At 39.5% G+C, this 16,448-nt stretch overlaps 2 long non-coding RNA genes across 4 annotated transcripts in view; one reads left to right on the forward strand and one right to left on the reverse strand.

Annotated features, from left to right (window-relative positions):
- The window catches only part of LOC149747775 (uncharacterized), an 89,453-nt gene extending 74,906 nt beyond the window's left edge, over positions 1–14,547 (reverse strand). For 2 of the 3 annotated variants that reach the window (XR_016395472.1, XR_016395470.1), the window contains exon 1: positions 9,908–14,547. This is a non-coding gene — a long non-coding RNA (uncharacterized LOC149747775). The other variant, XR_016395471.1, reaches the window with a different exon arrangement.
- Positions 1–16,448, forward strand: part of LOC111174873 (uncharacterized) — a 61,455-nt gene that overhangs the window by 5,307 nt on the left and 39,700 nt on the right. The window lies entirely within an intron of this gene.

A 16,448-nucleotide genomic window follows, 5' to 3' on the forward strand; every position in this document is an offset into this window, starting at 1 on the left:
AAAGCAGCTCAGCTTTTCAAAGACTTGATATCATAACTCTAGCCATTTGAGTAAAGGCTCAGTCCTGGAATGGCCACGTTAAATAAGGCAGAATTAGGGCTAAACTGATCTCCACGTCTAGTCTTCATAAATCTGCATGAAGAAGTTGTGAACCAAAGAAAATAAATTAAAAGTGTGTAATACTGGTTCATGTCCAATGGATCTGTGTGCTTTGGTGTTACTGTGAGAATTGTCTCTTCTCAGTGCACAATGATTTTGATTGTGGAGGTGAAACCAAGAAAATGCTGGATTCCAGAAGACAGTACTTCAGAAGATCAACCACTTGGAATCCTTGCCTCTAAGTGAGGAGGAGGGAACAGGTCTCTTCTTGAGAGCCATTGTCACATCCTAGTGGCTTTTAGAAAGGAAACACGGGAGATCTCTTTCTGGATGCTCATCTCAGGCAAAAGGATACAGAACTGTAAAGAATCAGACATGTGTCATGGATCTGACAGATTGGTGGGATTTCTGGCCCCGAGTAGAGGAAAGTTACTAAGGTCTAGAATGTGGGAGGGAGTTGTACTGGAGAAGAGGTTGATTTTCTAGCAACTGCAGTTGGTTGGATCTTTATAGTAAGTGCCTTTTGATTATAGCTGAGGACCTCTCATTGCACAACACCATTGGGCATCACACACACACACACACACACACACACACACAACACAATGTGAAAAGTGCCCCCTAGAGTTGTGTAGTGCAGAATTCCTGCTCCACAGCCCTGTCTGTAATGTATGACCCTGCCTCCTTGGCTGCAGTTGACCGCACCAGGGATGAATGAATGCTTGGCCATGCTGAGCCAATCAAGGCAATCAGATTCTTTATTTTAGTTTTTGTTTGTTTATTTGTTTTTATTTTATTTATTTATTTATTTTGGCCATGCCATGCAACTCGCAGGATCTTAGTTCCCCGACCAGGGACTGAACCTGGGCCCCAGCAATGAAAGCACTGAGTCCTAACCACTGGACCACCAGGGAATTCCTGGATTCTTTCTTTTAGGAATTTGGAATCTGAATTGTATCTGAATTGAGACATTTGCAACAAATCAGTTTCCTTTTATGAAGACAAAGTAAACTTTAGCTTCTGGAACTGTGTGTGTATATGTGTTACATGGTGGTTGGGAAGGGGGGACTCTTCTATCTGAGGCTGCATATTCTGCAGAGAGCAAAGAATGAAGGCAATAACTAGAAGTAGCAGCAAGAGATAGAGAGAGGGGCCTCTGGAGGCTCCTGACAACTTCTCTACTCCTGGCTACAGACCCATCCTGAGGTTCACCTGCATTTCTGTTTTTGGGCTCCATGAGGTATCTACATCCTTAAAACAAAAAGTGATACCAAAATTCACTTAAGTTGATGGTTGCTTCTATAATTTAAGAGTCCCAATAAAGATACTAAATAAAATAGTCACTTATAAAATCGGGCCTTGTTTGTAGAAGAATCTGCCCTCCTTTGTAATCGATGCTAGGCTCAGGGAGAACTATATGTAAACCAAATCAGGCTTCCTATTTGCAAGCCCTTCTTAAGGACCTCTAAGAGCAGCCAGATTAACTGTATAATCTGGCTTTGTAGTTAATATTTCTTTCTATGGTAAAGTTCTTTAAATTCAACCTGTGTGCCACTTGCTGCAGTTTCAGCCTCCTTCTTACTGGTTCTCATCTAAGTGGATTTGGAGAATAAATAACAACCAAACATTCTTGGGATAATAACTTTAAGAGCTAGACATAGAAATAGGCAGGCATTTCAAGCTAACTTGATTCAACCCTCTAATTTGACAAATGAGGAGTCTGAGACCACAGAGGCTTATGTGATTTGCCCAAGGTCACGTGTGGAATTGTGGCAGAGCAGGGACTAGAACCCAGATTACAAGCTTCCTCAAAGCCAGATTTCATCAGAGAGAAATGCTGAAGGCAAAGGCAGTCATTTTCTGGTTGTTAATTTTAACTTCCCAGTTATATGGTCTGGATAGTTTCTAACACCAGGACACTCTCAAGAGGTAAAATTCCTTGGCAAATAACCGAATGGTTTCTCCATTTAATTACTGACTCAAGAATATATAGCTGAGTCATAGGCTTTTAAGATCATCTTGACAATTTTGTACTTGTTAGAAAAAAAAAAATCTTCTGAACTTTGAGTTTAGATCTCATGAAAGGAGTATGTCGCCAAGGCATCAGTCAAATTTCAGAAAAGTATGTGCCACATGAAGTTAAAATTGTTCTAAACCAAAAAGAAAGAAAGAAGAGGAAAAGAAAGAAGAGGAAAAGAAAGAAGGAAAAAGCATACATACTTAACTACGTGTTAATGGTGTGCTTGTGAGTCATGACAAAGTCAACTTGCAGTATGAGTTATAGGTGGAACTGGCTCTTATTATTATCAGTTAATATGATGTAGGTTTCAGATAGAGTACAGAAACACAAGTGTGAGGTCAACTAATCCTGCTAAGTCTATAATGCTTCTCTAACATGGCATTATTCAAAGAAAATGCTAAATCCTGAGTAGTCCAATATATTATTGTTCTTTTAAAGAAATGGATTGAGTATTTTGAACTTTTGAACAATTAAAATCCCCTTCATTTCAAATAAACATGGGTTATTATATTGAAGAACTTTTTAACCAAAGGAAAAGAAAAAAAAATATTTAACAATATTTAGAATCCTAGGTGCAGTGTAAAATAGAGAGAAGAGACAGAATTGCTACTGTGATCTGTGTGTGTGTGTGTTCAAGCTGGGCCCTCCATGTGTGGTGCCTCCCATAAGACAGGTGCCTGGGCTAGTCAATCATGGCTTTGATCCAGTAGTAAAAAGTGGAATTTCTAGCATGAAGAAAGACAAAAAGGAAAATATTCCAGGTAAGGCCTAGCATGGTGGAAGAGAGAGAGAGAGAGGGAGGAAGAAAGAAAGAAAGAAAGAAGCAAAGAAACAAAGAAAGAAGACAGGAGGGAGGGGAAAGAAGGAAGGAAGGAAATAAGAAAGGTAGGTAGGGAAGGGAGAGTGAGCAACAGACTAAAGTAAAAAACCTTGCCTTTTCCAGCCCTACCAAGAGAGCTAGTGGATCTCTAGCTATCCACTTCCCTCTCTGGTGCCCTTCAGGAAAGTTGCATAAGAAAATTTTAAGTCTCTACAAATTCTACAGTTCTATGATTCTGGAATATATATCCTGAAAACGAAAATGATCAGCTTTAAGAAAAGCCATCTGATAAATAGAAGTTGTTGCCCCAAAATACAGTTGGAATATTGTACATGACATAGTATACCATCTACCAGAATTGTATGTATCACACTCAGTGGACTTTAGTCTTTAACCAGACTCCTGGTCAATTTGACCCTTACTTTCAAAATGGATAATAGGAAATGAATACAGGTCAAAATAACCTGAAGCTTTTCCCTCAAGTCACTTTTCTCTACAAGAAACTCCTGGCAAAGAAATCCTCAGTGATGTATAGCAGTCGGTGTATAGCGAAAGTGTCCTCAAGAAGACTGCTGGATTTGGGCCTCCCCTCTCTTCAGGATGATGGCCCTGTGCAAGGTCACTGGTGCTTCTACCTGCTCCAGCCAAGAAACACTCACTACTTGTAGCTCAGAGAACAAGTTGAGCTCTTTGGGACCTCCATCCCTTCCATCTGCCCTTCCTTCTACCTCTCACCACTAACTCCCGCCCCCAGCCCTTCCCTTCCCTATGCACACAGCCCACTCATTCTCCAGGTCTCAGCTTAGTCATCCTCATCTCTCAGGAGCCTCCTGGGGACCTTCAAGCCTGGTCTTGGAGCCCCTCATAGATTTGCCTGCACAAAACCTGGTATATCAGTCAGCTTTTACTGCACACATAAGCAGTCACAAAACCTCAGTGGAATACAAAAAAAAGCACTTATTCTCATTCATCTGCAGGATGGCTGGAACGGCCCTTGCTCCATGTCTCCTTCTGATGTGCAGTGGTTTACCAGGACCTATTTCCCTCATGGTCATGCATAAACTCAAGCCCAACCAAGCAAGCCCACTCCAAGCCAAAACAAGGCACATGGCCAAGCCCAGAGCCAAGGGCCAGGGAAGTCCACTCTACCTATGAAGCCACGGAAAGGGTGGATAGCTAAAACTAATGCTACAGGGAAGTGAGGAATTGGAACCAACCATTCAACCTGCCCCACCAATATTAATAGCACCTACTACAGCATATTATCATTAACTGTGTGAAGTCTCCCTCTAGATTGTTACCTTCTTAAAAGCAGGAATTATGGTTTTTTCATCTTTGTATTGATAATATGGTATATAATAGGCACTTGAAAAACATCTGAGTGAATGAATGAATGGAGATAGGCAATACTATACCAGGCTCTATCTCTGGTCCTTCATAATACCCCTCCCGTGTGCCCACTGAATGTTCTTACTATTGTAACCAAAAGGACAGCAAAATCAGTATGGATGGGATCTGGTTCCTGTTGGGGTGGAGAGTGAGGGAAAGGGACTCCCATCTAAAGTCACTTGACCAACTTTGGCCCATGTCCTTGATTGCCATTGGCAGCCTCCTTGAAAACAGCTCTCATGTGTCTATCCCAGTTGGGTCCTGAGGTCCCACAGGATTGCAGGCTAAAGCGGTGGGGCTCTAGAACACATTTTTAAAAAGTATTTCAGAATCTGATCTGCTGCTTGGCAATTTGATTTAGAGCAAACAGAGGAAATGGAACACATTTCTAAGCAAATACTTCCCTGATTACTTACACATGCAAATTCATGCGCTAAATTTAGATGTGCAATTAAACCTCTAGTTATTTTTGAGTCCACACTTATAGGCCAAATCAGATGCCCAAAGGAGGCACATGGTTGGTTTATTTCTGTGTTTTTGCTTGTGTTCTTAACTCCGGGCTCTCACCTGAAAAGAATGTGTTGGCTCACAGGTCTCAGTGGCCCAGTTGTGGGCCTAAAGGAACAAGGTGGTTGAAGGACATGCCAAGTTTTGTGATTTTAAAGGATACAGCTGCTCAGAATGTTGCTTCTCTGGACAGAGAAATGACTGGTGATGATCCCCTCTTAGAAAATTGCAAATAAGGACAGAGTAGGCACCATCCTCAGCACGGCTGTCATTCTTGTAAAGAACAATTAATGATCAGCTAGCCAAAGCCAGTATTGGTTTCCCATGTGGCAATTAGTTTTTTACATACTTTCATGATCCATATGAAAACGTTAATGCTGCACGATTTTGTGCCAAATGACGTGCTCAGATGCCAGTTTTACACATGCAAAGCAGATGAGTGGTTTGGAAAGTTTGTGCTCATCACTACTTTGCAAGAAAATGGCATCACTCCCTCAACTCCTAGTCACAGTGACCAATGGTTCAACTTTCTTTTTGCCTTGCCTACAGAAGTATCATTTACTTAAGTGCTTCCTCACAGAGCATCCACGTAACACCACTTTCATTACAGGCAGGAATTCATGACTGGGAGCTTATCCTTGATGGTCAAGCACATGCCCCTCTGTGGGCCCTGATGGACACTTTGTCCTGACTTCCTGCATCAACATGATGGAGAAAGACCTCCTTTGACAGGCGCTCAGAGAATGCCCTGTGCTGTCTGCTCTGTTTTCCACTCTCTACCCTACCTTTCCCACTGCTTTCCCTGCTGTAAGCCTCCCACAGACAATGGTTCTGTCCCCTGGTCTCTGCTAAGTAGGAGAAGAGGTCTGCTGTTTTTAAGAGAGTGTGGAGCCCACGATGCATGTATGGGTAATTGTTTAAATACCACTCAGTGAGAATGTACCGCATGCCAGGTGCTGTGCTTACAAACATCAGTGTATTTGCTCCTCAGAAACAATTCTAATAACCCTACAAGATGGACATTATTATCTCCATTTCACAGAAGAGCTGAAGCAAATTTTCCAGGTCCCAGTAAATAGAAGAGCTGGGATTCAAACCAAGCCTCTCTAAATTCAAATCCCAGGCTCTTACCTATTATTACAGGCCTCCTCTACTATCCCACAGATACCTAGAGAAGACTTGTAAGGCCCCAGTCCAGTTCTGAATCAAAATAATACTTGTTAATAATGCCTTCCTTATAAGACATTTAATTTCTTCATTGTGAATATCACTGCATCTGAAAAAGCAATATACTCAGTTTGGCTGGGATATCTTCTTTTTTTTAACATCTTTATTGGAGTATAATTGCTTTACAATGGTGTGTTAGTTTCTGCTTTATAACAAAGTGAATCAGCTATACATAGACATATATCCCCATATATATCTCCTCCCCCTTGCGTCTCCCTCCCACTCTCCCTATTCCACTCCTCTAGGTGGACACAAAGCACAAAGGTCAGGGAGCTGATCTCCCCGTGCTATGTGGCTGCTTCCCACTAGCTATCTATTTTACATTTGGTAGTGTATATATGTCAATGCTGCTCTCTCACTTCGTCCCAGCTTACCCTTCCCCCTCCCCGTGTCCTCAAGTCCATTCTCTACGCCTGCGTCTTTATTCCTGTCCTGCTGGCTGGGATATGTTCTGAATGTACATTTTTCATTGAATATCCAAAACCAAGATTGCAGATCCCTGCTTGCTTCCACTTTCCCCAAAGGTAAAAATTGTATAACCATGTTGAAATCTTATGTTCTCTTATCTACTGCATTTTAACAGGCAGAGCAAGTAGTGTGAGAGCCTCAGATTATCTCACGTGGTATGGAGCATGCAGCTCAAAAACATCAAGTGGTGTCTTAAATAAGCCTTTGGAGAGTTATTCCTAGTGAGTTGAGAATGAAGCAGAAGAACACAGAATCCTTGACTTTTCAAAATATGTCTTATTTCAGACAGAAAGGTTCTGTGCTTGGTTTGCAACTGATATCTCTTTGGGTCTTTTATGGCATCATTATCTAACATAAGTACTCCTTGGGGTTCCCGAGGTGATGGAACTGTGGGTGGGAGAGGCTGGCCACATCCCATGGATGTGCAGGAGGACTCAGCAAGACACACATGATGGAGACTGCTCCTCCAAAAGCCTTCAGAGTTGCTAAGAGCCTGTACCCCATGCCTGTCAGGTAAAGAGTATACCACGAATGTAATTCCATCGCACTGGGGGAGGGGAGATGAGAGGTGGAGAGTCAGGGGCTAATGTCCAATCAAAATGGAAAAGAAGTGTTTGTGGCTAAGAGAAGCATCCAGATGACTTGGCAAGGATCCCCTTACTGCCTTTTGTCAGAGCTCTGCTTTCCTTTTGTCTCCCAAATTCGGGAGTTAGAAACAGGCTGTGACCATTCTCAGAACCCCTGGGAATGACTCTAACTCCAAAGACCTTTCACAGTTCTCACGTTAACAACACCTCTTCTTGTTGAAGAGAAGTGGCTGAAACACTTCTTGGGTGAGGAGCTGCATGGCTTTGGTCTCTTTGCTGTCTGCAATAAATGGGAAGGCTGTACCCCTCCCACATGAAGGTGTGAGCAGCACAAACCTGATGCACAGTGCTCTGCTGCTGAAGATAGCGTAAAGAATTAAATTCACTTATAGATTGGACTGTAGTCCAAGTTGGCCATTGCACTACTTCTGGGGTTTTAAAAAATCTTTTTTCCCTTTATCCTTGTTCCTTTAAGCTTATTCCTTTAAGCTTTTTTCTCTTTATCCTTGTTCTTTTAAGCTCAAATGTTCTGTGCTTCTAAATTTTATGTGTCCAAAAGTCGGTGACTACAATGTAAATGAGGTTAACTTGAGACCCTCCAGGACAGTGAAATCCGGTGATACATCTGTTCCACAGCTCGGACCCAAAATATACCATACCTATTACTAATCACAAGATTATAAAAGAATTCTCCCATATTTTCTTCCACTATGCTTATATTTTGTGGTGTTTAGTGCTTAAATTGCATTGGAATTTATTTTTGTATATGGAATGATGTAGGAATTTGAGTTTTCTTCCAAAGTGCTAGAATAATTTTCCCAGTGCTCTTTATTTCATATATTCTCCCCTTTCTCCGCTGATTAAAATGCCTGATTGACTTTATGTATTAAATTCACATATATAGAAGGCATTTTTATTCCTCTCTCTTTGTTCTTTTCTGTATCTGGAGGAAGAATTTTAATTAACATAACTACATATAATAGTATATTTAATATTTGGTCATGCAAGTTCACATTTTAATTTTTCCATACATTTTCTTGGATATTTTAAAAACATTTTTCCTTTATATGAACTTTACAATCAGTGTGTCAAGTTTATTCAGATTATTTTACTATATAGATTAATTTGGAGAGAATTATTACATACAAAATATTGAGTCCTTTAGCACATTTACTATTAGGTTAATCTTAGTGTTTTGCTGTTACCATGATAAGATGCTCTTTGTCTACTACATTTTATAAGTGGCTATTGTTGACAAATAAAGATGCTAGTGGGTTTTTATATTAAAAAAAAAAGTATACCATACAAGGCTTCTTGGGCTCTGGGTTCTCTCACTTTGTCCTTCCAGAAAAACTGCTCTGGGACACTGTCTGCTTCTCATCAACAATATTTCCATCGCGAGTATTACAAGCTGATAAAAAGAAGTGCTCAGGCTTGCCTTTTTCCCTGGCACCCACTGGAATTTCTGTTGGCACCAAGGTGCTGATGGTGAACCTATCTCCAGGGAGTCCAAGGGGAAGATTGTCATGATCGCCATCACACTTATTTTTTCATCATATGTCTTTCTAATTAATTTCCAGCTTTTTCAGGAATTTCCATAAAAAAGAACAGGATTGGGAAGAAAAGCCTTCTGTGGAATATTATTTCTCATTTATTTTCATTCTGAAAAATTAAATGCTGCACATCCTTCAAGGCATAGTGTTAAATTCCACCTCCATTATGAACTCTTCACCAATATTAAAGTCAGAAGTTACCTCTTTTTCCCCAGGGCTTCCCCGGCCTTTTGAGGGTACCTCACTCACAGAACTCATCACACTGGGTCTGATCTTTTAGTTCTTAAATTACAAATCTGCCTCTAGACTATAAATTCCTGGTTGGCAAATAAGTCCTGTTCAACTCTACGTATTGTGCATCCAGCATGATGTCTTACAAGTAAGAGGTTTTCAAGATGTTTGCTGAAATGATTAAATCTATGAAAATGTCTTGGAAATATCAAATTCCAGAGATATTAAAGTGCACTATTTCAGTGGTTCTGAAACTTTATCATGCATCAGAATCACTTGGAGGGCTTGTTAAACCCAGATCGCATGGGTCCCACCCCCAGAAGTCTGTGGTAAAGCTGGGTAATTTGCATTCCCAACAAGTTTCCAGGTGATGCTGATTTTGGTCCAGAGACCACTGATGATTCTGGTCCAGAGACCACTCTTTAGAGAGTGCTAAACTATTTTTTTTCACGTTTCAATATCTCTGATATCAGGCTATGTCTTAATTTTGTTGACATGTCAGTTGAACTTACAAATTTTTTATTTCATAGTAGTATATAAAATAATGGTTTTCCAATTGACAGTATCTTACATTAAATGAAATCTAATTAAGCCTCCTGTTATAGATTTGACTCTACATTATAAAGCATAGCAATGAAATGTTTAAAAAACGTAGCCCAATACTAGTTCTAGAGAACACATACGTAAGATTGCCGTGCTTAATCTTTAAAATGGCAACAGAATAAATCATCTTTAGGGCCTCATATGAGATCCACAGAATAACAAATTAGCTCAGTCTGGCCAGGAACATTGAGAAAAGAAAGGCAGGCATTTTCACATTCATTTCTGGTGACTGCTAAGGCCACTCTCCTTCTCTAAAGTAAAAGTTCCATGAGGTCAGAGTTTATATCTGGTTTTGCTCATAACTGTAGTCCTAGCTCTAGAAAACTTCCTGACGCAGCATTCAGTAAATATTTGTTGAATGAAAATTTTTATTTAAAAACATCAGCATTTCAGCGTTCCTTACCTGCTATAAAAGAGATGAATTATGAGACATAGCACGATTTGTCAGTAGAATACTCACTAACCGATGCCAGTGCTGACATTCTCTCTTCTAAGCAAACAAAAACAACAAAACAAATCAAGAGCTTAACAACTAAGGACCACACCTAAATTGTAAACATTCCGGTTAAACAAGTATCCCAAGGTCACATACCCAGACATGTTGTCCCAGCTGCCCTACTTGCAGGGGTGGGCCAGGTTTGCCATCTTCAGGAAATGCTGTTTGCTGGGGAGTAGTGGGAGCAAAGGGGAAAGAATTCCTTCCATGGGAGGTTTCGTCAAGAAGGCTCAGGGGATTTCCCTGGTGGTGCAGTGGTTAAGAATCCTCCTGCCAATGCAGAGGACACGGGTTCCATCCCTGGTCCGGGAAGATCCCACAGGCCACAGAGCAGCTAAGCCTGTGCTCTAGAGCCCACAAGCCACAACTACTGAGCCCACGTGTCACACAACTGAAGCCCGTGCGCCTAGGGCCTGTTTTCAGCAACAAGAGAAGCCACCGCAATGAGAAGCCCGCGCACTGCAATGAAGAGTAGCCCCCGCTCTCCGCAACTAGAGAAAGCCCACGCACAGCCATGAAGACCCAATGCAGCCAAAAATAAATAAATAAATAAATAAATAAGAAGTCTCAAGCCCAGTCTGATCATTATTCCCATAATCTTGCTGGACTCAGGCCTAAAGGAATTTTGACATTTAAGGTATGAGTCAATAAATATCATCATTTAATCCCTTTCCTGAGTTCAGAACCAACTAAGAAATAGATACAGGAGTCAGATAGGAAATAACACAGCAGCATCCCCAGTGACAATGCTGTTTGGAGGATGCAATTTAGGCACAGAACATGAGCTTGGTAAATGAGCCACTTCCCCTGAATTAAGCAGACCTCCTGCTATGTTGGAACTACTGGGTCACAGCCAGCCCTGGACAACTGCCACCTCCATACCAGGGCTACAGCCTGCCCTACCCTGCTTAGTCTATGGCCCAGAAAGCAAACAGCAGACTTCCTGCAGGAAGGCAGCTCTAAAACAAGAGAACATAGAAGCAGCAGTGTCACATATGCCTGATTCTGCTGTGCCCTAAATGGGAGGAGGGACCAGATCGTTTCTCTAACAGAGACTCTCCAGTGTGGAAACACAAGGTGTGGGCAAGAAGTGTTCTTTCCTAATGGACACTATCTCTTCATACACCCCAGGTGACTTAGAATTATGCAACTGGCTGGTACTGCCCAAATAACGTTACCTGATTTCTGCAAAGCATTGGGAAAACTTTAATTTTTTAATTATTCCAATGAATATTTCTTGAATGTAAAAGCTAATGAGAAAAAGAGGAAACCAAACAGACCAGGAAAGAAAATATCAGTCATTCCTGGGGGAAACAATTCTCTCTGTGACTTGCAGCCTGTGACACTGAGATCAGGCCTCACTCAGGCCATCTTCCCTACAATTACCTTGTTACAAGGGATCGCCAGTCCAGAGGAGATCACAGTGCAGGGATTGTCAGTCCAAAAGAGAATTGGTTTTTCCAGGTTTTGGTATTTGTCACTGAGGGAAGACTTTTGTTGTTGGTTTGAAAAACATGATCAAAGGTAAGATAGGGCTCCCCTCCAGCTCTCCTGTCACTGCTTTGCCAGCCCTGCAGCTTGGTGTCTGCGTGTGGCCTGTGAGCCCCTCTTGCTCAGCAATGGGCTCTTCAGCCTTTGGGGAGCTCTGCCCAGGGCTTCGAGATAACACACGCCTCTGTAGAGGACCCTGTGGCAACTGTGGGTCTGGAGTGAGTTGTGATCTTCGTTTTTGGAGGCAGCACTATTATTAAAGTATCTACCATAGGGGCTGTTGCACTGTTTTGCAACAGGAAATGAGGGAATGTTTGGGTAGGAGGGGTGCAAAAGTCTAATGAGCACCACACCCTGACAGAGGAAAGCGTTGTTAAAGCAGCTTCTTGTAAGGGCTCTACTTTTCATGTGTTTTTCCATCTCCGGGCAAGACACTGTTGCCAGCAAGGGTCATGCCAGGGCACCCTAAACCCAAACACCTGTGTACATCATGACATGGAAAGACCTTGAAGTGGGATTTATGAAAGCAATGGATAGGGTTAGTAGATGATGCCTCAGCCTCCGCTGTGGAGTGAGAACTATACATTATTTAGTTAAAGCCAGGCATGATTTTTTAGAACACACTATAAGTCATCAGTGGGTTCCTGATGTATTCCCAGTGTCCCATTTTAGAGATGGGTCAGGCTTTGGGATGGAAAGACGCCAAAGAAGAACACTGAAAGTAAAGTAGATGGGAGGGGGGAAGTATCTAACTTTGAGGGCATGTGTTTCACAAAAAGCGAATATTTTGAACTGAATGATTTTTTTCCACAGTATTTAATTGTTTATTTATCAAGAGAAACTGTTTTTTAGCCCAGATAGTCATAGTTCATAGTTTCATAGTTCAGGAACACAGGAACACATAGTTTAGGAATGCCTACCAACATTTGTGCAATATACCTGAAGAAGTATTTAGAGGCAAATGTATAGTTTTACATTTTTCAGGAAAAAAAGTAGGGTTTGGAATACGATCTAAAGCTCCACATTAAGAAGCTAGAAAAAGAACAAATTAAACCCAAAGTAGAAAAAAGAAAAATAACGAAGGTGAGAATGGCAATCGATGAAATAGAAAACTGACAAATAATAAAGTCAAAAAGTTTTCCTCAAAAGGTCAATAAAAGATTGCAAGATTGATCAAGTAAAACAGAGAAAATACTTTTATCAGCATTAGGAATGAAAAAAGGGAGCATGTCTACAAGTCCTACAATCAAGCAAAAGATAGTAAGGAAACATTACAGACAACTTTGTGTTGATAAATTAAACAATTTAGATGAAATAGAAACATAATTTTAAAAACATAACTTACCAAAATAGATACATACATACATAAATATTCTTACGTCAACTCAAACAGCTGAATTCATTTTCAAAAATCTTTGTACAAGAAAAACTTGAAACCCAGGTGATTTTACTAATGAAATCTATCATGATTTTTTTTTTAAATCTTTATTGGAGTATAATTGCTTTACAATGTTGTGTTAGTTTCTGCTGTATAACAAAGTGAATCAGCTATATGTACACATATATCCCCATATCCCCTCCCTCATGCATCTCCCACCCTCCCTATCCCACCCCTCTAGGTGGTCACAAAGCACCAAGCTGATCTCCCTGTGCTATGCAGCTGCTTCCCACTAGACATCATGATTTAAGGAAGAAATTCTACCAATTCAACACAAACTCTTTCAAAAATAGAAGAGGATAATTTTTCCCAACTCATTTTATAAAGCAAGCATAATCCCAATACCAAATACTGACAAAGACATAATAAAAGAAAACTACAGACAATATTTCTCATGAGATAGATTTAAAATTCTTAACAAAACATTAGAAAATAATCCAGTTATACATTTTAAAAGAAAATACATCATGACTAAGTGAGGTTTTCAAGAAGTGCAAGGTTGGTTTAACACTGGAAAATTATTCAGTGAAATTAAAGAATAAAGAGAGAAAACTATATGATCATCTCAGTAGATGCATAAAAAATTTTTGACAAAAGTCAACAACCATTCATGAAAAAACTGAGAAAATTAGGAATAGAAGGAACTTCCTCAAACTACTCAAAGACTTCTCTGAAAATCTATAACCAATATACTACTTAATGATATTTCCTCCTAAGATCAGAAACAAGTCAAAGACATCCACTTTCACCATTTTACTGGAGGTTCTAGCCAATGTAATAAGATTAAAAAAAAAAAGAAAGAAAGAAATTAAAGGTATACAGGTAAAAGGCACAAAGAAAGAAAGTAAAATTGTCATTCTTTGCAGATGACATGAATGTTTATGTAGAAAACCTTATGGAATAGAGAAAACAACTATGAGGACTAAAGAGTGAATTTAGCAGGGTGAACATACAAAAATTAATTCTATTTCTATATATTAGCAATAAACAATTAGGAAACAAAAATTTTAAAATACCATTTGCAATAATATCAAAAATGTCAAATACTGAGAAAAAATCTAATAAAAGATATACAATTCCTGTACAATAGAAACTATAAAACATTGTTATGATAAATTAAAGAAGACCAAACAAAATGGAGAGACACAATATGTTTATGAATTTGAAGACTAAATGTTGTTAAGACATTCATTCTCCCCAGATTTATTTATGGATTTAATATAATCCTTATTAAAATTCCAGCAGGCTTTTTTTAGAGAAATTGACAAGCTGAGTCTAAAACCGATATGGGAATGCCAAAAGAATTTTTAAAAAGAATAAAGTTAGAAGACATAATATCTGGTTTCAAAACTAAAAATAATGCTAGATGAATCAAGACATTGTGGTATTGACATGAAAATAGGAAAATAGCAATAGAACAGAATCCAGAAATAGACCCACACATAAAGAGTTAATTGATTTTTGACCAAAAGTGACAAGATAATTCAATGAATAAAGGAAGACTTAACAAATGGACCTGGAATAACAGAATAACTATATGAAAATAAAAATAACTTTGACTTCTATCTCACTCCATACAATAAGATCAGTTTGAGATGGATCATAAAACAAAGTATAACCTAAAACAATAAAGTTTCTAGTAGAAATCATGAAATAATATCTTTGCCATGTTGAGGTAGGTAAAAAATACTTAGAAAGGATGCAAAAAGCATCAACTATTAAAAATGATAATTAGCTTTTGCCAAATAAAAATGTTTTGCATATCAAAACACACAATTAAGAAAATAAATAGGAAAGCCAGTTACATATATTTGACAAAGGGTTCTTTCCAGTATATATAAAGAACTCCTCCAAATCAATAATAAGACAAAGGATCTAATTTTTTAGAATGGGCAAGAGATTGGAGCAGCCATTTCACAAAAGAAGGTACATGTATAACCAAGAAGCACATGAAATGTTTTTCAACATCATTAGTCATCACGATATGCAAATTACAACTACAATGTTTACACTCATTAAAATGTCTAAAATTTAAAGTATGACAATACCAAAAGTTGATGGGGATGTGGAAAAACTGGAACTCTCAAACATTGCTGTTAGAAACGGAGAATGGTACAACCACTTTGTAGAACAGTTTGTCAGTTTTTTACAAAATTAACTTCTACATCTATCTTATGACTCAGAAATCTCATACTCAGTATTTCTCAAAAGAAATGAAAACATATATCTACAAAGAGATTTGTACAAGAATATTCAGAGAGGCTTTATTCATAACAGCCCCAAACTAGAAATAGGCCAAAGTTGATCAACAGGAAAATGAGTAAACATATTGTGGTATATTCATAAATTGGAATAATAATCAGAAATAAAGGGAAAAAAGTACTGATGATGCAACAACACGGATGAATCTTAAGACTTCCAGTTATGCTAAGTGAAAGAAGCTAACCAAAGAGTATACACTGTATGATTCTATTTATATGAAGTCCAAAAATGGGCAAAATTCATCCATTGTGAAAAAAATACATGAATAGCAGTTATTGCTTGTTTGGTGCATTCAATTGTCATCATGTATTCAATTGTCAAAATCATTGAACAAAGGGACTTCCCTGGTGGTGCAGTGGTTAAGAATCCACCTGCCAATGCAGGGGACACAGGTTCGGTTCCTGGTTGGGGAAGATCCCACATGCCGCGGAGCAACTAAGCCCGCGCGCCACAACTACTGAGCCCGCGCAGCCCAGGCACTCTAGAGCCTTCATGCTGCAACTACTGAAGTCCACACGCCTAAAGCCCATGCTCCGCAACAAGAAAAGCCACTGCAGTGAGAAGCCCACGCACCGCAACGAAGAGTAGCCCCCGCACTGCAACTAGAGAGAAAGCCTTGCACAGCAACGAAGACCCAACACAGCCAAAAAAAAAAAAAAAAAAAATCATTGAACCAAATATTTAATACTTTTTGATGGGTTATACATAAATTATACCTCAATTTTTTAAAAAAACAACTACATCCGGTGGGTATCAACTACATAAATAACTGCATAGGGTAAAGTTCGTTCATCCAACAAATATTATCAATAACTTATTATGTGCCAAGCTCCATGCTAACCTCTGGGAATATCAGGGGCTATTAGACATGATTCCAGCACTGAAGAATGCATGGATTTGGGGTCGGGGGGTGGGGAGAGTCAAACAATTTCAAAATGTTGGGACAACAACATACAGCCATTGATTAGGGCTGTATATGAGGGCAGAGAGGAGTGAGAAGATATTACAGAATAGGAGAATGGTCTCTTGCCTGATCTTGGTGACTGAATCATTGCTTGAGAGAGTAAGATGTTGCCTTTTATTTTTGGCCTCTGGGACTTGGGGTGATATCTTAGCAGGTGTAAGGACTCAACATAACAGTTCCCTAAACCCTAGGAGCAAACTCCTTTTTGTAGGCGGACAATGGAGAGACTTTCCTTTCATCTTGAGGATAAACAGAAAAGGGCCAAACACTTCCTGAATACTAGGTTTAGAGGG

The sequence above is a fragment of the Delphinapterus leucas genome, chromosome 13 (assembly GCF_059928025.1).
Source record: "Delphinapterus leucas isolate spDelLeu-1000000601 "Yukka" chromosome 13, BTC_Dleu_Yukka2, whole genome shotgun sequence".
NCBI lineage: Eukaryota > Metazoa > Chordata > Mammalia > Artiodactyla > Monodontidae > Delphinapterus > Delphinapterus leucas.